Source organism: Cricetulus griseus, chromosome 3 (assembly GCF_003668045.3).
Source record: "Cricetulus griseus strain 17A/GY chromosome 3, alternate assembly CriGri-PICRH-1.0, whole genome shotgun sequence".
Classification (NCBI taxonomy): domain Eukaryota; kingdom Metazoa; phylum Chordata; class Mammalia; order Rodentia; family Cricetidae; genus Cricetulus; species Cricetulus griseus.
Window position 1 is genome coordinate 275,863,057 of NC_048596.1, and position 25,359 is coordinate 275,888,415.

At 46.3% G+C, this 25,359-nt stretch overlaps 1 protein-coding gene across 1 annotated transcript in view; it reads right to left on the reverse strand.

Annotated features, from left to right (window-relative positions):
* Positions 1–25,359, reverse strand: part of Trpc7 (transient receptor potential cation channel subfamily C member 7) — a 156,662-nt gene that overhangs the window by 69,672 nt on the left and 61,631 nt on the right. The window lies entirely within an intron of this gene.

Consider the following 25,359-nt stretch of genomic DNA (forward strand, 5'->3'; position numbering starts at 1 on the left):
ATTGGACTAGCCCCCACCCCCCCACCCCCTGCCCCCAGGTGTTGTCTCTCAGGCGTTTGGGGCTGTGCGGAGAGGAAGGGTGTGCTTAGCAGGCAGTTCCTTATAACTGGGGTTACACAGACAGCTCTCACTGTGTAAACTCATTCTCCAAACAAGCCAGTTAAAAGGAGAAAGATAAGAGTGAAGGTGTGTGTGTAAAAGGGCCATGATGTCCCTGCCTGGGGCTCTCCTGAACTCTGCGTAGATGTGCGGAGAGATGTCTTTGTAGACAGAATCTTCCTTATTCGGCTTGATCTAGCACATTGAGTTGCTGTAACCAGAAGCATCCTTTTTTTCTGTGGACAGTTGTTGCTTCCTGGCCATCTATTTAGCTGACCCTGGGTCCTGGCCAGAGGAAACGGATGATAAACAGTATTTAAACTAAAAAAAAAACAACAAAATTGTGGGAATGAAGTTTTTAAATTTGAGAAAATGTGATGTATTTGTTCTTTTTCTCCATGGCAGACAGAAGGTATTACTTGCTTTTGGCAGGCTTGCCCTTTGGCCCCGCTGAGGAGACAGGCGGGGCATCATTTACAAGCTTTCCCCGCTGCTCAGCCCCAGCATGGCGTGCCCATTTTCCTCTCATAGGCCTCACTGGTATTGAGGGGACATGTACAGTGACTCTGAGTAATACAAAAATGTTTCCTCTCCATTATAAGAACAATATAAATCGAGCTATTGAAAATTCCCAGTGCAGATGGCAGCACACATACGCCTTACAGATTGTCTGTGAGGACACCTTGTAGCATTATCAGATTCACAACAGCCATTGTGGTCTTTCCCTCCAGAAGGTTCTCCATGATTGAGGGGGAATTCCCCGGGTTTCGTCCTGACTTGGATCTGGGGTGGAATGCCGGGTCTGCCACTTCCAGGAATCTGCCTCTGTGGGCGCTGAATTGGTCCTGCTCAGTCCAGACAGAAAGTAACCCTCGAGGGAGTAGAGGAGGACCACATGACTCCCCTGTGGCTCTCTCTGCACTGTTGTTGTCCTGGAAGGCTCTCACTGTGCTTACGTGAGCTTCTCTGTGGGGGAGGGCCTAATCCATAGTTTCTTTCTGAGAGAATACATGGGAACCATCTAGTCCCTTGTTCCCTTGCTCACCCAAGAGGAAGACAATTGCCTCAACTAAAAGAAGGGGGCTCTTCTGAGACTGCTGTCCTTGAACAAACCTTTGCAGACTCTCACAGGCTCATTTATTTTCCCACAATAAAGCAACCTAACTTCCAATTTGCTACTTATTTCTAGATAGACTTAATAATCCTCTCCCAGTAAGTTGACAGTAGCTAATAGCTGAAGCCAAACTGATGCTAGCCTGTATATGGGCATTTTTTCTATATTCGTGGCAGGCCTCAGAAGATAACTCAGTGACAGACCATTCATGTGTATCAAAGAATTTTACCTCTGTTATTCTAAAGCACAGAAAGATATTGTTCCAGATCCAAGGAGGGTAAGAGTAAGAAACGCAGTCCACCACCAGGACACAAAGAGAACTCTGTGCGAGGGCACACAACCAAGGGACAGGCACAGGAAGAAGAGTGTCAGAGCGAGGCCAGAGAAGAAGCTCAGAAGAAAAGCCCACGGCTAGAATAGGACAGAACTCAGGAAATTGGTGTTGTCTTGGGCTTGCTTTCTCTGTCATCTAGCTCTCAGAGGGTGATCAAAAAAGGTGCACGTCCTCAGAGCTTTGCCTGAGCCATCTTGCCCCCCAGCCACTCTGGCCTAGAGCGTGGCTTGCTTTTAGGAAAGCCCTCCAGGGGAAGAAGTGATGATTGCCTTGACTTTTCCAGTGGATACCGAGTCTGTAATGAGCTGGAGCTGAGTATGTTAAGGTGGGTTTACGTGAGGCCAAGCCACTTTGAAATGAAACCCAGCCAGATCTGTAATTGGATGGACTCTTCAGCGAGTGGGTGGTGGAGGGAGCTAAGAGAAATTAGACTGCAAGGGGAGGTAGGCTGTGACACGGAGACCAAATTCTCTACGATGGACAGGATTCACTAGTTTGGGACTTAGGACCCCAAGGTCATGAAATGTGCATGGTTCTAGTTCTCAAACTATCCCAAGCCAATTATCATGGCAGCCCATCTGCACACACTCATGGTTAATGTAATGTTTGTATCCAAAGCTACTTTCTTCTAAAGCCTCATTTAAACATGATCCCCTGAGGTACTGCTGGTGTGTTGAGACTGTAAGGCTAGTTGGCTGGGACTCCAGGCACATTGGCTAAACCTTGGCCTGTCCTTCGGTTTTAATTAGTCTGTGGGCTACTTTTCTTTCATACCTCCAGGGAAAATCCTTCCCCCCATTCTTTTCCCTGCTTTAAATTCACACATAAGGAAATGTCCAGTGTTTAAAAATAATAGTTGTCGAGGATCTGCAAGAGTCCCTTAACTACCTATTCAATATTTAGTGTGTGTGTAGGTGTTCTGTGATATTGATTCCCATGGCCCAGATACAAGGCCCGGACAAGCCCTGAGGCTTTCCTGGTGGTGGGTGGGAAACAGAGGGCTAGTGACTGGGCTGACTGGGCTCCAAGTCTGGCTGAGGCCAGTGAGTTGGTCTTGGTTCTCTTGCTGCTTAGCTGTATTTTGTAAGGTGGAGCTAGTCATTGAATGAGTGAATACCTACAAAGTACCGGGAGCAGGACCCAGTGTTACCTTAGCATGCAGTAAATCAAAACATGTCAGTGCTGTTGTGGAATATTAGTCATTTATGCTGTGGGATATTTGTTTAATGATGCAAAGATGTGTTGCATCCTTTTATGTTGTATTTGTTTAATTCTGTAAAGCTGTGTTACTGTGACTGTCTAAAACACCTGATTGGTCAAATAAAGAGCTAAATGGCCAATAGCAAGGCAGGAGAGAAGGATAGCTGGGGCTGGCAGGCAGAGAGGAGAAATAGGAGGAGAAATCTAAGCTTGGGAGAAGAAGAGGGAGGAGTGAGAAAAGGAGGAGAAGAAGCCAGCCATGGAGTAAGAAGGAAAGAAAAATAAATAGAATAAAGAAAGGTAAAAAGCCCAGAGGCAAAATGTAATTAAAGAGAAATGGGATGATTTAAGTTAGAAAAGCTGGCTAGAAACAAGCCAAACTAAGACTGGGCATTCATAAGTAAGAGTAAGTCTCTGTGTAGTTATTTGGGAGCTGGGTGGCAGGTCCCCAAGGAGTAGAAAACAATCAGTTACACAGTGGCTCTTCCCCTCATTTCTTTTGTCCCTTTCGTACCCTCCTGTCATTATTTCTGACTTCTGATTTTTGTCTCAGCAGATATTTTCTTGAGGTGTTAACGTATGCATCCATGCAGCCCATGCAGCATCCATGCAGCCCATGCAACCCAAATGGGTACATTAGGACCCTTCTCTATCGTCCCTGTTACTCCCCGCTGAAAGTGGAGCTTATGAGTGAGCTGTTCCCTGCTGGGGCAGGCAGGAAGGCTGGGGAGTCCACACATCTGACACACAGGTTTTGCTGCTACAGGTCGTGAAGCCCTGTTCTCTCCCTCTCTCCACACCCCACCCCTTCCCACCTAAAAGTCCTATGTGTCACTGGGAAGGAGAAGAGGTAAAGGTGAGGCTGTGTGCTTTCCACAACCCCATGGCTGGATCGTTCTCTCTGATCCAGGCCTCATCTCCATGGTAATGAGGTGCAGCAAGACATTCCATGATGAGCTGGGGAAGAATTCTATGGATTTAGCCCCCGTGTGTGCAGAAAATACCTTTGTTCCATACAGATATGCCACCAAAGTCTCTACTTTAAAGTCCCTTTACGCAGCAGAAGCATTTCATCACAAAAGTCGGCTCTGGAAACAGAGACAGACATGGTACAGCCATCAATCTCTGTTCTCAGTGTGGATAGAGGGTGTGACAGGGATCGTGCTGCAGCACTGCTTTCTGCTCATAACGCGCATGGCCCTGGGCTTAGCGGCAGCAGCAATCTTTCCTTCCGTTCTGGAAGGAAAGGGATGGGACAGAAGAGGGTAGGTTTGGGACGGAAGAGTGCTGGCTGGCAAGGGAAACAACCAACAGGATGAAGAGGAAGGGAACAGGAGAGGAAGGCTAGAGCGCTGCTGTGGGAACAAATAATGGCACAGACAATGCCCTCTGTGGTCACAAGGCAGGCATGGATCTGTCCATGGTGCTGGGGTGGATGTTCAGTCCTCCTGGCCATGGCATGGCATCTGGAAGGGGCACACTTGCAGAAGGAGGTGCAGTAGCGTGGTATGGGCACACTTGTAGAAGGAGCTGCAGTAGCATGGCATGGGCACACTTGCAGAAGAAGCTGCAGTAGCATGGCATGGGCACACTTGTAGAAGAAGCTGCAGTAGCCATGGCATGGGCACACTTGAAGGAGCTGCAGTAGCCATGGCATGGGCACACTTGCAGAAGAAGCTGCAGTAGCATGGCATGGGCACACTTGTAGAAGGAGCTTCAGTAGCCATGGCATGGGCACACTTGTAGAAGGAGCTGCGGGTTTGCTTGCTTCCCAGATATGATGTCTGACATCAGGCAGATGTCTGAATTCATGTCTCTACCGAATTTACTTTTTCTCTAGAACCGCCAGCAGATTGGAAAGTCACGGTAATGGCAACCTGTTTATCCACAGAAACCATTGATCTGAGTTCAGAGAGCTTGCCATACTGTCATTTGGAGAGATGTCTGAAAATGAAAGCAGTGGTGGGACAAGTTGGAATCAAGCTCAAGGGGATTTCTGGCTCCAACCGGGGGCTCTTAACTTTGTATGTCTTCCAGGTCCCTTCCCAGCCTTGTTTTATAGGGCTACCCTTAAAGTCTTTCATCTGCGGACTCTCTGTGTGTCTGTGAGACACTTTGCTCATGGTTGGGAGGTTCCAGTCCTATGAAAGTATGCATGTGCCTGCAGCCTTCCCCGACACGCCTTCTGCTTCTGCACCCTCCAAGCCACCCAGTTATGGCATGCTTCTGGGTCACATCCAGAGCTGAGGGTCCTCCCCTGCAGCTTCTCACAGAACATTCTGGAATTCTACGGGGCAGCAAGGGAGATGAGCACTTCTGAGGGCTGCTTACTTCCACAATTATTTCAGATCACCCATTCAGGGAGGTGTCGTGCTCTATGCCTACCTCCCAGCCAAAGCAGAGCATAAAGACTGTCTCCTACTCCTCCTTAGCTTCCAGTTTTTAAGTCAACTAAAATAATTGACATGAATGTCACAGATTAGTAGGTTGTCATCTGTCACTGAGAAATGTTTTTCTGATGAAGACTTATCATTCATGTCTTGGTGTATCAGGGACCAAAACAAATGGCATGACACTTGTTCCAGAGCAGGGAGTGAGCTGTTTAGTAACTGCAGGTGTTGAGGCAGGAGGCTGTGACTGGGCTTTGGAGTTGAATAGTGTGCTGAGATTTGGTGATTATGTGACATGGTCTTCAGTCAGGATAAGTTGTCATGCCACAGTCCGGAAGGTTTAGATGACCATTTCTGTTTTCAGTGTCACAAAGACAACATTCTACATAATTAACCAGCAGTTCTTTCTTCCCCACTTGGAGCTGTTTCCTTAGCTCAGCTGTCCACTCATTTGCCAACGGTGGTGGTTTGAATGAGAGTGGTCCCCACAGATTTATATGTTTCAATACTTGGCCCCCAGTTGGTAGAACTTTTGGGAAATGACTAGGAGTTGTGGCCTTGTTGGAAGAGGCATGTTACTAGGGTCAGGCTTTGAGGTTTCCAAAGCTCATGCCATTGTCAGTTAGTGACCCCTGCCTCATGATTGTGGATGAGGTGTCCCCTCTCAGGTGCTGCTCCTGTGTCATGCCTGCTTGCCCCCTGCCATGTTCCCCACCAAGGTCATGGGTTCTTACCCTCTGCAATTGGAAGCCTCAGTAAACTTGTTCTTTTGTAAGTTGCCTTGGCCATGGTGCCTCTTCACAGCAGTAGGAAAACAACTAAAAGACAGCAACCATAGTTGATGACTGCCAGTGTGGATAGCTACTCTTGTGTCTACATTTACCCTATTTTCCCTTTGTAATCCTGGAAGAACCTACTGCCTGTTTCTCCCCTGAGAGTGTGTCACTTTGGTGATAGGTATTCAGTGAGCTTCTGTTGACTGACCAATGAATGCAATGCCCTTCTGTGTCCCCTTAGGATCTGCTCCACGATTTTCTTGGTGACTTATCACCCCAGAACTATTTCCAAATACAACAGTCCTTTGTTTCTCAGGGATCAGTAAACAATTGTCTTCACAGCTTGACTATAAAGGCAAATACAGAGAAATGACAGGAACTAAGGCAGGCTTTTATCTGGCAATGCAAGAGAAAACTGAAATGCTAGTCTAACACAGGGTTTGATTATTGACCTCTTAGATTGGATGAGGGCTGCTTGACTTCTCTGTATGTGGTAGCATGCCATCACAAACTGTTATAAATTCAGTATTTAACATTAATAAACATATTTTATAATCATAACTATAATGATGAGAAAATAGTATTCATTGAATGTTTTCCATGTCGGGCCTTATGCTTAATAGTTATTATGTTGCTTAATTCTACAGTAATCTATTTTCAGTTGCTGTGGCAAAATACTTGAAGCTGGATTCTTGGAAAGATATGAAGTTTGTTTAGCTTAGAGATTAAAGGTTGTATGTCTAAGATTGGGTGACCCTGTCTGTCCGTTCTGCCTCTAGTCAGGAGTTTCTGGCTAAATCACAACATGGAGGATGACTTCAGGGGGAGATGGAGGTGGACAGACCTTACAGGATGACAGAAAGCCAGGGGGCAGAGGGAGCAGTCTTTCTTTAGTTGTAACTCACTCTTGCTAGATCTTCCTGATCACAACCAATGAGATCCCTTCTGAGGGTGATGCTCCTGGGAACTAATTCAGTTGGACCAGGCCATCTCCTCTCAACACTGGCACACTGAGGACCAAGCTTCTCTGTATGAAACCTAAAGGGAACTCTCAAACGTCCTCCAAGCAATAGAAATCCCTTCCATCAGTTCCTCGAGGTGTGAAGAGCCTGAAACACAAGTCACTAGCTTGTAGCCAGTTACAAAAGAGATTGTTTGCAACAAGATCTGCTCTTCAACCCAGGCTAATTTGACTTCAAATGTAATATTTTAAACTGTTTTCCTGTATTTCTAAAAGGTATATTTAAAATCAGACAAGCCAAAGCAGAGGGGTGGTGATTTCTCCAGATCTGCCCGGTCAGGTCTTCACCTTCAAGCATGATGTGGAACTCTTGTCTCTCTGCACCTACTCATTGGAACCAACTCCCAGTGCAGACAGACATCAAAAATATGCAAGAGGAAGGCTCAAAGCCAGTTTATTTTAACTATGTCCTCTTAGAAGGAGCGCACTATCATGCTAAAGACAGAACCCGGACTCTTCCTCCTACTTGTAGACAAGAGTATCAGGAACTGAATTCATGATGGTCCCAGTGCCTGGTCAGTCATTTGCCTGGAGTCTCATGAAAGATCATGCAGATTTACAGCCTCAAATAACACAGACGGAACCCTAAAAACTTCCTGGGTGAGACAGACACCTAGTTAGGATCCCACCCCTGGCCAAATCCCATCTGACACATCCTACTAGGGAGAGCTAGTTCCAGACAGTTCCCTGAAGCTGAGTTGTGACTGGATAATTGGTCAGGTTGTTGAATAACTCTTAAGTACCCATGTGGCTGTGCTGTCCAGTGGGTGCTGAGATTCATGGGGTTAGGGACATGCATGGGGTTTGCCAGGTGCCAGTCTTGGTCCCACAGATTGTGATCAAACAAGATACATCTTTTTGTCTATTAAATGACCACAATCAGGGCAAACGCATAAGAGCTGTCACTGGCTTAGAAACATTGATCTAGTTTGTGATTTATGGACTGACGTATTTCACTTCATAATTATAAAACACTCTGCCTTGCATTACACTTTTAATTAACTAAAGCTGTCTTTTCTCAACAGAGAAATTTTGTTTGGTAGTTCATAAGTAGAGAAGGAAATTTGATCATTACTAAAAGCAACTTTTTTTTTTCAAGAGTGATCCTTGACTCTAATTCAAACACTTTATCAACAAGAACATAGGCCCAAAGTTATTGATAGTGATAAAGGAAATCTGCATGGAGTTTGTACCTGTGTTTAAGGAAATGAAAAAAGAGAAAGACAGACTGGAAATGCTTTCACCAATACAAACCATAGTGCGGCCAGCATAGAAGTCCCAGCCTGGGCAGATGGGGCTCAGGTGGGGTGGATGGACACACAGTTTTTATCATCAGATGCAGTGTTGTATCAGTTGTACTGGATGAAAGAGTCTGAGAAACCATGGAGGGGGATCTCTTAATGTTTCTAGGTTTTTCCAGATTTCTCTTGCCGGTCAGCACATGCATGACTCAGGAGTGATGCATCTGATCTGCTTTTGATTTAAAAAAAAATCATATTTCATTTTATGTAATTATTTAAAAATTATACTTTAAAATTAACCTCATCTCCCATGAATTTATACAATAATGCTGACTTCTGCATATCATATTTGCCCATATTTAGTTCTCTTAAAACTTATTTTTATATGCTGTTTTACATTTGGCATGTCCTTGAGATTTAGTGCCATCAATTTTTAAATTTAAATTTTGCATTTCTCAAACTTACAAAATGTGCCTATTGCCAATATTGTGATATTTTGAGATGTAAATGTTGAAAAATTGAATAGACATTGGTTAAGAATTAGAAATGGTGTGTGTGTGTGTGTGAGAGAGAGAGAAGAGAGAGAGAGAGAGAGAGAGAGAGAGAGAGAGAGAGAGAGAGAGAGCCTGATGCTCTAGGCCTTGGCTGCTGATGAATATAAACCTGGTTATGTTGATCAGGAGTCATCCATGCATATACCAGGTATGTGGCAAATGCCTTTTGGTACTTGGCATACACCTCTAGGCATAGAAGACAGAGTGGGTAAGATGCTTAAGGCCCAGCCTTTGGGGGAGTTTATTAACTTCTCAATCTTTATGGTACTAAGTCCTTTCAGACTGGATGACAGTCTTATAGACTCCTATGTGTGTGTCTTCTGGCTTTATTTATTTATTCATTTACTTACACACACACACACACTGTGGTACTGGAGATCAAATTCAGGCCTTCGCTCTCTATCACTGATGGAGCTACATTCCCAACTTCTCATCTCCAGGTTATTCTACCTGCTCCTAAATGTACTGGCTGCAGGCCACCATCAACTCTGCTTTGCTTTATGTTAGAGCATCCAGGTAGGATGCTCCAACCCCGGGCAAGCTTCTGCTAACCAGTGCAGCTCTGTATTCATGCTCTAGCCGCTCTCATGTTAGTATGCTGGTCTGTGCTGATGCCAGGAGTGGCCAGCCTCTGCCCACTGCTCTCCAGGAGCTGATTTTCTGTAATTCTGGGTGTGGAGGCTGAGTGTTGTTGCGTTCTTCTGGACCACCCTGTTCCTTGGCATGTGGACTTTACTGTAGGGCAAAGACAACCCTCCTCCCCCTGGGGTCCTTTGTTCCTGTCTTTACATAACTACTATCAATCAGAAATATCGTTCTCTCTTGATGTCTGTTTTTCCTGAAGGGCAGTCTGTCCACACAGCTGCTAAGAATGGTGCCTCAGGCACAGTGGTAGATAGCATCCACTGTGTCAGTCTCTTCTCTGAGCACCCAAGGCAGGGACTGCCGATTTCTGTTCCCCTATCAGACTCTGTAAATTAGCCAACCCTGAAACTGGGTGGAGAGAGCCAGTCCTCTTGACTCCCTGCATGCAGCTCTTGTTGGAAGGGAGGCTGAGGAGGGTCTGTGGGTTCTAACTTCACAACCAATGCTCATCTTCCTCAATTGGTTCTTGGCTAGATTTGGAATTTCTGGGAGGTTTTCTCTCAGATTTTCATTAAAAATTGACAGCATTTCATTTTTTTTAAACCTCTTGTTACCTTTCTGACCAATAAAGATAGGTCCAGTGTAGGCAAATTTCAAATCCTTTTTCATGTGGTTTTGGGTTCTGTGCAAACAACAGTGTGTACTGTCAATGAATCCATTCTCTTCCAAAAGCCTCTCCACACGAGGCTCATGTTTTTAAGGCATTTTAAAAGAGTGTTTAGTAATTCTGTATGCTCACTTTGATTTCGTGCTCTAGAATCTTAAAGAACATTATTGCTTACCACTGGTTGTCAACCTTCCTAATGCTGCAATCCTTTAATACAGTTCCTCATGTTGTGGTGGCCCCAAACCATAAAATTATTTTTGTTGCTACTTCATAACTGTAATTTTGCTACTGTATGAATCATAATATAAATATCCGATAGGCAGGATAGCTGATATAAGATCCCTGTGAAAGGGTTGTTCAAAGGGTCACAACCCACAGGTTGAGAAATGCTGGCTCAGACCATGAACCTGGCACAAATCCATGACTGATATTTAGTTGATGTTGGTTTATTTTGCCTTGTTCATACATACCATGGTTACTCTACTACCCAAGTCTTCCATTTTAGACAATTTTGATTGTTCTCTCCTTTTCTCTGAGAAATGTCTTGATAAAATGGAGACTGAACATGACTCAGAAACTTGGTGCCTTGGGTTCTAGAAGAAGCTGTAGTAGACTTGTTTTTACAGGGTAGACCAGATCTCTAGAAAGGAAGTTTTTATGTGTACAGACTTGCCCCCACTGCCACCCTTGCCATACCACATGCACTAAAGAGTAGAGCAACATCCTCTAAATGACAGCACCAGACAGCCTCAGAAGGCTCCAGAAGCACCTGAGTCATTGAGCTTGCCCAGTGGACAATGATAATTTATTGCAGCATCCAGTGTTCTGTTTGCAGCCTCTTTAAATGTTAATGATCAATAATATAATTATGATGGGGAAGGTTCCTGGGCTAGTTGTGGGCTTAATTGAATTTTCAAAGCCATCTGGAGCTATGCAGAATTGTTTTTATGTTCCTTTCCAGACATGGCTTGGGTGGCCTCTAGTTACACAGTATCAAGTCTACAGCAGACATTGGGTGGCCTCTAGTCACACAGTATCAAGTCTACAGCAGACATTGGGTGGCCTCTAGTCACACAGTATCAAGTCTACAGCAGACATTGGGTAGCCTCTAGTCACACAGTATCAAGTCTACAGCAGACATTGGGTGGCCTCTGGTCACACAGTATCAAGTCTACAGTAGACATTGGGTGGCCTCTGGTCACACAGTATCAAGTCTACAGCAGACATTGGGTGGCCTCTGGTCACACAGTATCAAGCCTACAGCAGACATCGGGTGGCCTCTGGTCACACAGTATCAAGCCTACAGCAGACATTGGGTGGCCTCTGGTCACACAGTATTAAGCCTACAGCAGACATTGGGTGGCCTCTGGTCACACAGTATTAAGCCTACAGCAAACATTGGGTGGCCTCTGGTCACATAGTGTCAAGTCTACAGCAGACATTGCCGGTAGGCTCTAAGATCCAGAAAGGAATATCAGAGGCCTGGAGGTGCATTGGCTGATTGGAGATTTTGTCATTCCCAGCCTTTCTATCACTCAGGGGCAAGGAAGGAGGAGTATTTGGCTGGCAAGGAAGCATCTCTCTTAAGAACTGGGCCTCATGCAGCTGGACAAGGGGCCAGTCCAATGGCTGATTTCCATGATTAGAAAAACTTCCCATCTATCCGCATATCCATGAAGACTGTTGGCAATCTGGTATTTACCTATATTGCTCTCTGCCACTTTCTCCTTAATGCCCTGCCAACCATCCTTACTGACCTCTTCCCTAAACCTGGCATGCACACAGTCTTCCTCAACACTTCCAAAATGGGACCCTACTCCTCCTCTACTCAGTCCCTCCCTGTTGTCTTTCCCCATTTTCTCTCCCTCCCTCCCTCCCTCCCTCCCTCCCTCCTCCCTCCCTCCCTCCTCCCTCCCTCCCTCCCTCCCTCCCTTCTTTCTTTCTTTCTTTCTTTCTTTCTTGTGTGTGTTGTGAATTTGTGCTACATTTGAGCCTGGTACTCATGGAGGCCAGGAGAGGGCATTAGATCCCCTGGAAATGGAGTTACAGATGATTGTGAACTGTCACGTGGGTGCTGGGAACGAATCTGGGTCCTCTGCAGGAACAGAATGCTCTTCACTGTTGTGCTCTCTCTTCAGCCCTGTTCCTCCACTTTATCTTTTATCATTTAGCTGCTTCTAGAATCAGCTATGCATTTATTATCTATTGCTAAGCTAGCATCTAGGATCTTTAACAGCAAGGGTTGCTCATTAATTCTACAACATGGAGGAGTCTCTCAGCAAATGATTGTAAAGCTTAACTCACATATGGATTTTTCAGGGTGTGGCCCATGGGTAGGGCAGTTGGCCTCATGAATGAGTTTTTTTTTTTTTTTTTTTTGGCTCATTCTACTGATCTTGTGGTGAACTTCACAAATAGGAAGTCCTAACTTTCTTCTCCTGAGATAGATGGTATTTCAGTAAAGATGGTGATGTCAGTATCTCCCATTCTGATTACCCTGGAGTGTCATCCTGACAGCTGTGTATTGAGAGCTGGTCTGGCTCTCAGTGACCTATTTTGGCCAATGGGATGTGGCTGCATTTTGTGTGATGGTGCAGATATGTCAAGGAGGGGGTCATAGAAATCCTTAGCATCAGCCATCAGTCCTGGGAAGGCTCCTTCTTAGACAGTAGCTGCCATGGAGGCTCACTTAGTTCAGCCACCGGTGGATATGGCTGAGCAAATAGTTCCCGCATGGAGAACTTCCTGGCAGAGCCCTGCTTGATTTACTGACCGGCGTAACTGTGAGCAGATGCTTGTTTCCCTGAGCCATCAACTTCTTTCTTTTGGGCGGGGGTTCAAGACAGGGTTTCCTCTGTGTAGCTTTGGAGCCTATCCTGGCACTTGCTCTGGAGACCAGGCTGGCCTCGAACTCACAGAGATCCTCCTGTCTCTGCCTCCTGAGTGCTGGGATTAAAGGTGTGCACCACCAATGCCCAGCGAGCCATTAACTTTTACATCCTCACAGGTAACTAGAGCGCCTTTTCATGCCCAGTCTCCCACCCTGTCACCTCTAGGAGGCTTGGGCAAGAGAGCCTTCCCTGCTACTCACTTCTTCTCTTCCTTCAGTCTCATCCTGTGTCCTGTCCTCTCACCCATGATCTCCCCTTCTCCACCTTCTGTCTGAGATGTGGCTCCTGCAATTATTCTCTTACAGTCTTGCTCATTTCTTCCTAGTCTTCCTTGCGTCAGACAGCAGTGTGATCCGGCTGCTGCTGGCCTTGCCCTGAGCCACAAATGCACTCCATTTCTCCTTTGGCCCTGTGTGTGTGGTCAGTATCTGAGAAAAACCTGCTTGGCTCTGTTTTGTCAGCCAAAACACATCCTGAAAGATAGGATGACTTTCTTTTTTCTTTTTGCCTTTGGTTTCCTGAGGCATGGCCAGGAGGGTCCTGCACAGTGGTATCCAGAGAGCAGGAAGCAGCTTTCAGGTCACAGGGTGTTTGGGGTGATGCAGGCCCACTGAAGAGGGTTGGAGGGGAGTGCTTGCTTGTTTCCTGAGACCCAGAGATGGGAGAAGACTTTGGGAGTCTCCCATGGATGGTGCACACAGGTTTGATTTAAATGCTGTTCTGGAGAGCAGGGCCGAGAATGGTCTCTGTGGAAGTTTAGGGTCACAGCACCATCTGACTCCTCGGGTTCCCTTCATTGCAATATACTGGAGAGAAGGAATTCCTGTCGGCCTTTGTACCCATCCCTGGTCCCCGCTGTCCCCGAATTCCATGGATGTTCTAAAAGAATGTGGAATAATAGCAGGGAGCCACAGCTAGGCCAGGTGGAGGTGCTGAGCATCCACAGTGACTGAGGTGTCCACAGGGCCCAAGTCAGGGTCCTCCTGTGTGTAGACAGGCGGATAGTTGGGCCCAAGTAAGGATGCCCAACCCAGACTGAGACAGGATTTCTTGGTGAGCTAGGTGGGCACAGAGTCAGCCTCACATCCTCAGGGGAGAGCGGAAAAGGGGACGACTCACAACACACTGCACATTTAAGATGCTCTGAATGACTTCCAAGTATTGATTACTTTAATCCTTGCAAGAGCCTCATGTCCATATATATAATTTTAGCTCCTTGGTTTCCAAATGAAGAAACTGAGGCTCAGAAACTGAGGCCATACAGCCAGGATATGAGCCCAGACATGCCCGCCACCGTGGGATTCTGTATCAATAGTCCCTGAACTGGGAAGTTTCTTACCTTCCAGTTTTTACTGGTTATGCCTGCATCTCCAGCCATCCAGTATTCACCTCATATGTGAACATACCCAGATAACATATTGGACTGCATGACATAGTAGACTAATTCTGACAAAAGGCCTAGGTTAGAAAGAGACCTCCTTTCCGATTAGTAGCAGACAGTACCACAGTGGGCATGCCTCTCCTGCCACTCAGGTTACCTGCAGCCTGTCTCCTCATGAGCGCTGACTGTGGGTCTGGACAGTTCATTAAAGACAGCCTTTGCAAGATGCCATGTGCCTCTTTTGCCTGGAACTTACTACAGACTAGAAATCTATGAGCATTGCTGTCCCTGCACTGGGCAAGATGAGAAAAGCAACACTGAACGGTTCCCTCAGGTGACTGAGTTATCACACCAGGGTTCATGGTTCTGGTTACTTCATAGAGAGCTTTCCCCCACATCATGTCAACCCCCCCCCCCAGACATGTATTTCGTGGGGGAAGTATTCAGTTATTTTGGAAAGAAATCTCGTAACAGCTATGTAAGGAGATTTGAGGGTAACTGCACTGTCTGCAAATAGGATAGATTATAAGCATGAGGGACACCAGGAGCCTGTGTGTGTCCCCTGTCCCTTCAGCAAGCCATCAGCTCTCTCAGGGCAGTGGTTTGGTAACAGCCCAGGAGCCATAATGCATGCTGATGGATTTGGTTGTTGAAATCTGTCTTTGTAAATCCCCCTCTAAAGGATCTTAATTTCACTAAATTTCAGCTTGCTGGTCACCAAAAGCAGCTTCCAAGTCAGCCAACACCACAACACTTCCCCTTTGCCCACAGAATGAAGGTCCTTATTAGGAAGCCATATATGGGGCTGGAAAGATGGCTCAGTGGTGAAGAGCTCGACCTGCTCTTGCAGAGAAACCAGGTTTGGGTTCAGTTCCAGCACCACATGGCAGCTCACTGCTGTCTGTAACTCTAGTCCCATGGGATCTGATACCCCATTCTGGCCTCCGAAGGCACCAGGACACACGTAGCACACAGACATACATGGGCACAAAACACCCTTACATACAAACAAGCAAACAAACAACCAAAGATAAAAGATAACAATGTATAATGCTGTTTTCATTGAATTTGACCCGTGGGAGCTGGAGGAGGAGGAAAGAGGAGGAGGAAAGAGGAGAGGCATCTCTGCAGGCCTCTGGGAGGTGGAGCAGAGGTTCCTCAGTCCATCCCCACAGAGGAGGAGGAAAGAGGAGAGGCATCTCTGCAGGCCTCTGGGGGGTGGAGCAGAGGTTCCTCAGTCCATCCCCACAGGGACTCCCCTGCCAGCCTCCTAGGCAGGAAGGCTTTCCTAACGCCCTGGTGCCAGCACAGTGTAGCGCTGTGGTGGCTAAGGATTAGAATAGAGGCTTTGGAGCCAGATGCGTGTGAGCTTGGGTCTCTGTATGGCTTTCCCCAGCTGTATGCCGTTAGTTGACATGCTCCCTTCTCTGCTAGAGGACAGACTGGCTGCAGCTGGCACAAGAGTGCAGCTGGTATGTGAAGAGGAGGGTAGCCTCTGCTGGCACCCATAGGAGGGTTCATCCACCCCCTTCTTTCTGAGCGCCTCTCTCGAGCTCTGCTCCCTTCTTCTGTCTCCTGCCCTGGTCTTGCCCCATTTGTGAGCGGCCCTAAGGCCTCCTTCACCGCTGCCCAATTTTACTAGCAAGACCTCCATGCTCATAAAATGGCTTCTACCCCTTCCCTTACCCGAATCACACTTTTGTTGAGGTGACCTAGGAATCTGACCTATGGTTGGTAGTCCAGACTCTCACAGAAGTTTCTAGACTAACTTTGTATTTGACTTGTAAATTGATATTTTCTACCTCCAAAATCATAGCAACACACATTCTTTCCCTGGGCACAGCATTGTCCACAGACTCTCACACCCTCTACTTGGTCTCAGAGTGTCTATTCTAGTTTCTTTTCCATTGCTATGACAAATTCCATGGCCAAGGGCAAATCAGGGAGGAAAGAGCTTATTTTATACTTTCAGCTCATAGCCTATCTTTGAGGGAAGATGGGCAGGGACTTGAGCAGGAACTTGAAGCTGAAACCACAGAGGAACGCTGCTTGCTGGCTCTCTCTGGGGATAACTTTCTTACATAGTCCAGGACCATCTGCTTGGCCCCTCCTGTGCCAATAAGCTGTCAAGATAATGCTCGAAGCCTACAGGCCCATCTGATTCGGACATTTCTTCAATTGAGACTTCCTCTTAGGTGACTCTAGGCTGTGTTAAGTTTACAGTTAAAGCTGGAGTTACAGAGCCATCCACTGTGGGTGCTGGGAACCAAACTTGGGTCCTCTGTAAGAACAGTAAGTGCTCTTAACTGCTTAGTTGTCTCCCCACCCTCGTGTTAGGTATCTTATCACAGTAATGAGAGATGATACTGTAGTGAAATATAAGTATATTTTAAGTGTGAATGATAGAGAAAAATGAACACAACAGCACGTTGGCTGTCTGCTAACATAGAAAGAGTAACTAAAAATACAGAAAAGCATTTCCATTTATTAATGAATCAAATTATGGAATCTTTTACTCTAAAGCTAAAAGTATGTTAATATATGTATGCATACAGAAAAGAATTAGAAGACTGAAAACAAATTAAACAGCTGATGCCTGGGGTATAGGGTTGTATAAGTTATTGTCTTACTTTTAATTGCTTCTTATTTTTATCATGTCACATATTGGAGATGAGCGCTCCCTCTGCAAAGGCCATTTGAGCAGCCCCCCCCTTCCAGAGCAGACTTTGTCCTTCAGCCCCTCCCAGACAGCCAAGTTTCTTCCTATTCCAGGCTTCTTCCCCTCTTCATGTTGCCTCCTGCCCCCCCCCCCCCCGCCTGCCCCCGACCATCTGCAAGCCCATGTTTCCTGTGTTGGGGTCAGCTTTGTTTTGTCCTTCATTTCTGACTCCCGCTTTACAAGCCAGGCCCAGAAAGCCGTCTCTTTCTCCATGATACTTTCCCATACCATTTTTGTCTGAATTATCTCTTCTTACTGTCTAATGAAATGTGGACTCAGGTCCCTGTGGAGCCCTTTGGCACATACAGGCTGGGTTCTACTTGTATCATTCTCAGACAGCTGAGCACCTCTCCTCCTGTCTTGTTCTACCTGCTAACACCCATGAAAATGGGAGTGGCCAGAGTGGCCACACAGGGTAGATGCCCAGTCAGATCCCACTGGAAATGGAATAAGATGTATAAGAGGGTGATTTGTAAGACTTTGTTTCTATAGTTAGCATACTTATCACATAGGCTATTATTTTAAGTATACTAACAAGTACATAACTAGAGATTAATTTTTTTATTTCTTCAGATGCAATTTGGAGATAAAATTACTAATTTTTTATTAGATGGAATTCTATGTTCAAATTATTTTTTAAAAGTACTGTAAGGCCATCAGGCATGGTCTGGTTGCTGGATCTGAGAACAAGGTGCTTGATCCTTGGTGTAGACACTCGGGCTGCAGTCCTGCTCCTCCCATTTAGAGCCTCAAGAGAGCCTGGGAGTCTCCCCACAGCTTTTAGGAATGCATTTCACCTTGAACTTGGGGTTCTGCTGTATTCACTAGAAAAAAGACTGGATAAAAGCTCAGATTTTATTCATTCATTCATTCGTGATTAACTCAACATTTTTGAGGCTACTTGCCTAGGTCTAAGGATACAGTGTCCACTGTAAATGCAGGGCTTACATGTTGAGTGAAGAAGTAAATAGATGAATAGAAAAACATGTGATGTTCTCACAAAGCATGGCGTTGGGATGGAGTGGGCTGTGAGGAAGGGACAGACGGCAACAGCATGATGAGCTGGGGTGGCCACGATGCCCTCCGAGAAGACAGTTCTCTGGGCCAGGGCCAGCCTGAAGGGGCCTTGCTGTGGAGTGTGGAGGGTGTAAAGAGGGAGGTGCAGGCAACCGGGGAGGTCAGGAAGTGAGAGCGAGGAAGGCAGGAACCAGGGATGCAGCAGCTGTGGGCCTGGGGATAACTGAGGGTGCCAAAGGGAAAGATGCCGCCACCCTGCTGGGACCCCCCTGACCGGGAAAGGGAACCCGCCCTCAGCTTCTGGAGTGTGAGTGTGGGTTGCCAAAGGCTCACTCAAAGAGAGATACACTCTTTCAAAAATCCCCTACCATGGGAGCCACTTTGCCCGGAATGACTGGCAGGTAATAGGTTCTTGCAGGCAGTTGGCATCTAACGGCTGACACTGTTGAGTAAGAGAAGAGTGCTCCAGCCTTACTGTTGGGCACCTCCAGTGCTAGTCACTCCCCATAGACTTCTTGGAAGCTACCCCTGGCTTCTCCACACCATCTTACTTCTGTAGGTGTCTCCTGACATCACCCTTTTGACTAATTGTGAGCACATGAGCTCAGTCTCAGGCTGTGCTCCTCTGTGATAATCACAGACTGAACTCCTAAGGACAAAGGCCGTCAGGCTTGCTTATAATGAGATGGAAGATTTAAGCTTGGGTATGACCTGATGTGATTACTGTGTGTGTGTGTGTGTGTGTGTGTGTGTGTGCATGTAAGGGAGAGAGAAGATACAGGAAGATCACTTAGAGGCTAATACCATCCAAGCATGATGTCAACTGTGGCTCAGATTACATTAACTAATGCATCCATATTAAGCAAAGTTTTTCATCTGCAATTATACTTACAAAACTCCCCTTCCATAAGGAAAATTTGCAAGTGTCTTCAGACAGATAAATGTTCAAAAAGAATAGTGCATTATGGGACGTAATGGAAGGAATTTGTGAAAGATCAATTCCACATTAAAATTCAAAATCTAAGAGAATTTAGAACCAACATTAAAATAAGATCCAAATGTACATTTGGTCTTTAGCATTAGGTCTAATAGAGTGAGCCAGAGGTACTTAGGGGAAACTTCTAAGATCTTTTTGATTTATGGGATAAAAATGACAATTTGAAAATAGCTCTTGGTTTTTGCATGATGTGGTTTGCATGTGTTCCTTGAGGATGATGAGGGGTTTATTACGTTTCTGTTGGAAATGCTCTTCAGATTCTTTCCTACTTGCTGACCCCCAATTCAGAATGGAATCCTGACCTAGCTCAGCCCATCTCAACAAACACAGAACCAGTGGATAGAATTGCACACATTAAAATGATGAGGCTTCGGAAACATGACAACCAAAGAGAAAAGTGCTCCTCAGAAACCTGTTCACACAGTTGTTTATGTGGAGCAAACGGGTGAGAAAGGCAGCCATGTTCTGCACTGCTGAGACAGTGGCAGCTCTCACTCCAGGACCAGGGCCTCCCTTCTGCAAATTAACTTTAGTATCTTTTCCTCAGAGAACATTCTGTCAGTCATTTTGCAGCCTGCCTGTAGAATGGCAGAGGGGCCGATGGGCATTTGCACAGACTCTGTGCCCCTCCAGCCCCCATTTATTTTCTTTGCTGAGCTGGGCAGGGTGGGATGTGGGGATGTCATAATAACACAGGCTAAGGAGATGGGAGTATGGCCAAGACCAGCTCTAAGCATTCAGTGATTTCTTTCATGATCTGAAACCCTCAGGCCAAGTCCCCACTGTGTCTCTCTGACTGCAGGGCCCACTGGGATTCACCTAAGAGACTGCCAGGGATTCCCTGGATAGCAAGATGTTTTCCCTAGATTTCCAAACCCAAAGGGACACAGTCGGTAGTAGACTATTGGAGGTGTTGAGTCTGTACTCTGGGACCAGCCTTGAACCTCATCTGAATTCTGCTAGATGCATTTTTAATCACAAGTGCTAATTACAGTTATTGGAGGAGCAGCAAGGGCTCTGTCTTCCCACTGAACTCTGTCTGTCTCAGCACAAGACATGCAGGATGTGTGAATTCATGCTCCAAAACTGAGTCTCTTGAGAGCTTTAGCAATGCTAACTGATGTGCTCCCCCTGAGGCCAGCTCCCAGGCGGCTGTGTTAGCGAGCAGATGTATAAAGTCCTTGGGTAACTATGGTTCCTATCCTGGAAGCTTAGAATCAAGGGCTTTGTGTGGTCCAGAGTCTGGAAACAAGTCCAGAATTTTCCCCCAGAGGTTTTTTTTTTTTTTTTTTTTTTTTTTTTTGTCTCCTTTGTTCTCAGGAGGAGACTGAAAGTGGTCAGATGTATTTTGGTTGGTGCTGGCTGGAGGTTGGACTGCTACCCTGGCCAGTCCTCACAGCAAAATAAAAAAAAATGATCTGGCTCAAAATATTATTGGTAGTGGTACTGAACTGAGAGGTGTGTATCTAGTTGGATAGTTCTGCATATAAAACCAACATGATATCATCCACTGGCTAATCTATATGTACATACCATTTTCTTAGATTGTGTGTGCTAATTAAGATGGAAGGTTGTTTCTTAGGTTATATGTTCTCATATATAGATGGGAAAACCCTGGTCCTAAGAAGAAGTTACACATATGAAGTCACATATCTACAGAGCCAGGGCCTTGAGAACTTCAGCACAGGGAGGCAGGCTTGTGCCTGGCACTTCCCTGCTGCTTTTCTTAGGAGGTTTTCCAGGCAGACAAGGGATCGTGATTCACATATATTTATTCTGATTATTCCTTCCTTCATTAGCATTTCCAGCTTGGGGAACCCACACTTCCCTGAGTAAAAGACAGCAGTTGTCAGCCAGGTGATGAATGGACACTCGTCACTTTTGTGCCACGTGGCCAGGCTAGAGTTGCAGAAGTGAGGAAAGGAATCCCCAGAGAGGCAGCTGATTGATGCTCTGGCAGCCAGCGTCATGTGGCACAGTCTGGGGTAGTGCCTGACCAGCCAGGCTGCTTGCTTGCATCCTAACTCTGAGCATCTGCCAGAACAACGTGCTTCAGGGAAGCACAGGGAAGCACAGTGGGAGAATGTCTGCCGAGCTGTGCCTGTCTGACTGGCCCTTCAGTGTCCTCTGGAAAGGCCTGATGTCCCCAGGTCCCCTTTGTCAACTGGCCTTGCCTGTGCTTTGTGCAGACAGAGGAAATGAAATGGGACTCAACAGAGGTCATTTGCCCTCTTCCCGGTGTCCTGTCCATGGAGGCTGCACTAGGGAGACAATGCTAGCTGCTTGTGGCTGCTGCTGGGCCTCACTTTTTCTTTTCTCGTGAGGCTCTCGAAGGTTAGAGAAGCATGTGATCGATGCACCTGAGAAACCCCCAGGCTAGCAAGCGAGGTGGTGTGTCTGTATCCATGTACCCTGAAGGCTAGCAAGCGAGGTGGTCTGTCTGTCTGTATCCATGAACCTGGTAAACAAGCCGTGTGCAGTCATGCTAGCTACAGTGCAGCGCTGCTGTCCATCGAGTTCTGTTCCTTCCAGCAGCTTAAAAATGGACCCATTTATGCCGTGTCTACAAATGAGCACAAGGTGTCCATCTGGCCTGAGTTTAGGTGGAATGATATGTGTGGAAGTGCTCTCCACCCCACCACCAATGGACAGTCTTCCTTGGAGCTAAATACTCTTCCACCGAGCCATTCTCCCCTCAGCATTCTCTGAGGAAAGAATTCCGCTAGTCCTGGACACAGTTTTACAGGTTTCTGTCCCTGTGCTTATAAAAGAATCTCAAAATGAGGGCAGCCTCAGGGAAACAGTTATAGAGGTGGCTGGCTTGGTGTGTGGTGGTTAGCATGGACTGTCAAACCAGCAGAGCATAGAATCATTAGGAAACAAGCTTCTGGGTGTGTCTGCCAGGGCGTTCCTAGGCTGTGCTAATTGAGGGGGACCAGGAAGGAGGAGGGAACACCCCAAGAGTGTGCTGTAACCATCCCATTGGCTGGGCCCTGGACTGAAAGCACACTGCAAGTACCAGCATCCCTCTCTGTCTCCCGACTGTGGTTGCAGAGTGACTGTCTGTCTCACTCCCCTGCTTCTCTGACTTGCCTGTAATGGACTGAAGACTCAAACTGTGAGCTAAAATCAACTCTCTCTCCCTTAAGTTGTGCGTGTGTGTGTGTGTGTGTGTGTGTGTGTGTGTGTGTGTGTGTGTGTGTGTGTGTGTTTGAGATAGGGTTTCTCTGTGTAGCTTTTGGAGGCTGTAGACCAGGCTGGCCTGGAACTCACAGAGATCTACCTGCCTCTGCTTCCCGAATGCTGGGGTTAAAGGCGTGAACCACCACTGCCAGGCTTAAGTTGCTTTTGTTAGGTATTTTTGTCCTAAAATGAGAAAGAAACTAACACAGAAAATTGGTGCCAGGAGTGGGGTTGTTGATGGATTAAGGATGATCATGTGGTCTGTAGGCCTTTGAGCTGGTTTCCAGGATTAATTTGAGTGTGTAACTTAGGAAAGTCCTAAAAAGCTATGAGCTGAGTTTAAGGGACCATTCTTATGTGAGTTTAGAGAACAGAATGATCAAATGATCAGGGGAGACCCATCTCATGAGCTTTCATAGGGTAATGTGGACTCTGTCAGGAAAGGGGATAAAACCATTTTTTTTTTCTGGCAAAGAACTTGGCTATATTCTGCCTGTGATCTGATAGCTCAAATGAAGCTCAATTTATAATTATGGGCTACATTGTTTGGCAGAAGAAATCTCAAGATACGAGTTTGTGGCCTAGGCAAGGGCTACTTCTCACCACTTTTATTCAAGTGTGTGGTGGAGAGAGAGAGAAAGAGAGAGAGAGAGAGAGAGAGAGAGAGAGAGAGAGAGAGAGAGAGAGAGAGAGCGAGAGAGAGAGGCGAGAGCGAGAGCGAGCAAATGAACAGTAAATGGAGAAAAAATATTTGAAGAAAGTGAGAACTGGAAGGGAAAGGAGAGAGTTACAGACAGGATGGGTAGCTGTAATTATTGATGATAGCATAGCATCCATAAGAGAAACCTCCCTGCTATGCACTGGAACAATAGGGAAGGTGCCCTGAGGGTAAGACTGAAAGCTTCATCTTGAGAAAAATCCAAGATTATTTGAGAGGAAAAAAGCCTAAACTGAAAATGTCATTGAGCAAGTTTCCTGCTGAAAAGCAACTGTCCAGGGAAATGTCCCAAGACCCTGGCATCTCAACATTGCAGGGCCTCTGTTGCAAATCAGTCCTTTTCACAGCTTCATGCAAATGCTTTTGGGGACCACTGAACAAACCCTCATGACCCCTGATTCTTGCATTTTCTATACTTGTAAAACCAGGGTACCACAGGCATGGTGCTGCAGATTCTGCTGTCATCACCTTAGGAAGTCATCTGGCTCCCTTGAACCACAATTTGTGTAGTGACCCTGGTGAAACACTTCAGACATCACCCCTTTAAGTTCACAGACCATGAAGCAACAAAGAGGAGTGAGACTGTGTTCTCCATTAGAGAAGTTGTATACTCTACTAAGGGCAGGTTCCGGGTCTCTGTGACATCACCAAGCAGTCACCACATACCCTGTACTGGGTTTGCTTTATGGGTGAAACTTAGGCTCAGTTGAGCTGAAACTGACATCTAGGGTAGTTGACTCTTCCAAGAGGGTGTGCCTAGAAATGACCTGAGTTTAGTTAGAGTTGGTAGATTGTGGAAGAAGAAGGCCTTTGAGAAGGGGGGATTTGAGAGAATTAGACAGCAAGCTGGCTTATTCAGCTGGCTTATGGCCCGAGAAGATGATGAAGCATTTTGAGCAGCTACAAGCCAAAGATGGGGGTGGTTTTGAGTAGCTGTAGGGTACAGGCATAATCACTTGGAGCTTTGGTATGAGGCAGCATGAGGGATAGGCCCTTATCTCTGATTTCTCATAAGGTGAAGTTGCTTTCTGGGGTGGGTAACAGAGATGATCTCAAGTGAGCCCTCAACACACTTCCTTGGTGATAATGCTCACCAGTGAGCATATTCACACCACCTCCTTTAGACCCACAGGTGGCTGAGGTCCGGCCATATTTAAGGTACACATATTTTATTCCACTTGAGTCTCATTAGAGCCTGTGAAGTTGGCCTTATTACCCTACCCTTAGTGCTGAGAGAAGGAAACAGAGTCTAAGTGTCTGCTCAAGTCACTCCGTTCATAAACGGCGAGACCCAGAATTGACTTCACTGGGCTCACTCTTAGCCACATCTCCAACACAGTCTCTCAAGGGTTGCATTCTGGAGGTTGAGTCACCCTGTTTTGTTTATGAGACAGGGTCTCATCATGTAGCTGTCCTGGAGCTCACTCTTTAGACTAGGCTGGCTTCAAACTCTCAGAGATTCACCTGTTTCTGCCTCCCAAGTTCTAGGATTAAAGGTGTTGGCCATCATTCCTGGCTTGAGTTACCCTCCTAAGCAGAAGTCATGGGGGATAGTTGCAGTTCCACAAGACATTTGGCCATGCCAAGAGGAATTTTATGCTAGATGATGTCCCTGCCATGGGACCATTTTTAGCGTTCTTGGGGGAGATAACACAGGACATAGAGAATGTCTCAGGGGACAGTAGGACATCTAAAGTCTTCAAAGATAGTCATAACTGAATAGCAGTAGTGGTGCTCCCCCTTTGACCTATAGGGTATTGCATCATTTTCAGATTAAATTTGCAAAAACTCTATGAATAAAAAGCCCAGGCGTCCACTTTTGCAGATGTAACTTGGCGTTGCTTCAGTGCCTTGGCTGAGACCACAAGGCTACAGTATATGAGTCAGGCTTGGACTGTGTCTCCTGACACTAGCTTAGGGTTGTCCTCTTCACCAGGGGCTCCCTTGTCTTCATCTACTGGCAGTGGACACTGGGCTGGACATTAGGGTTAAGCCCTGCAAAGAGGCAACTGTTCAGATGAGATGTGCCACCCGTGTGTGTGACGGTGGTTCCACGCCACTCACCTGCAAGCACTTCCTAGACAGAGAGGCTAAGCTTGTGTTCCCCTCACTCAGAATGACGCACAGACAATGTTCCACTATGAGACAGAGCTCTGGGGTTGTGTAAGGCGGTGTGCTGTATTTTCCGTGAGAGTAGTGACACATATTAACGGCCCCATGGTGTCTTGAAGCAAAGACATCTGTCTGATGGTGCTTAACTCAAGGTTTCTAAATGCATTTGAACAGGAAATCTTTTTTCTGTCTCTCTTTTTTAATGACCACACCTGATTAGATGCCTGTGAAAATGCCAAGAATAAGTAGTCTGACTTGATCTCTGAACTAAAGGACTGATCTTAGCACATGGGCAGGACCTTAGGCATTATTGTCTGTCTGTCTGTCTGTCTGTCTGTCTGTCTGTCTGTCTGTCTGTCA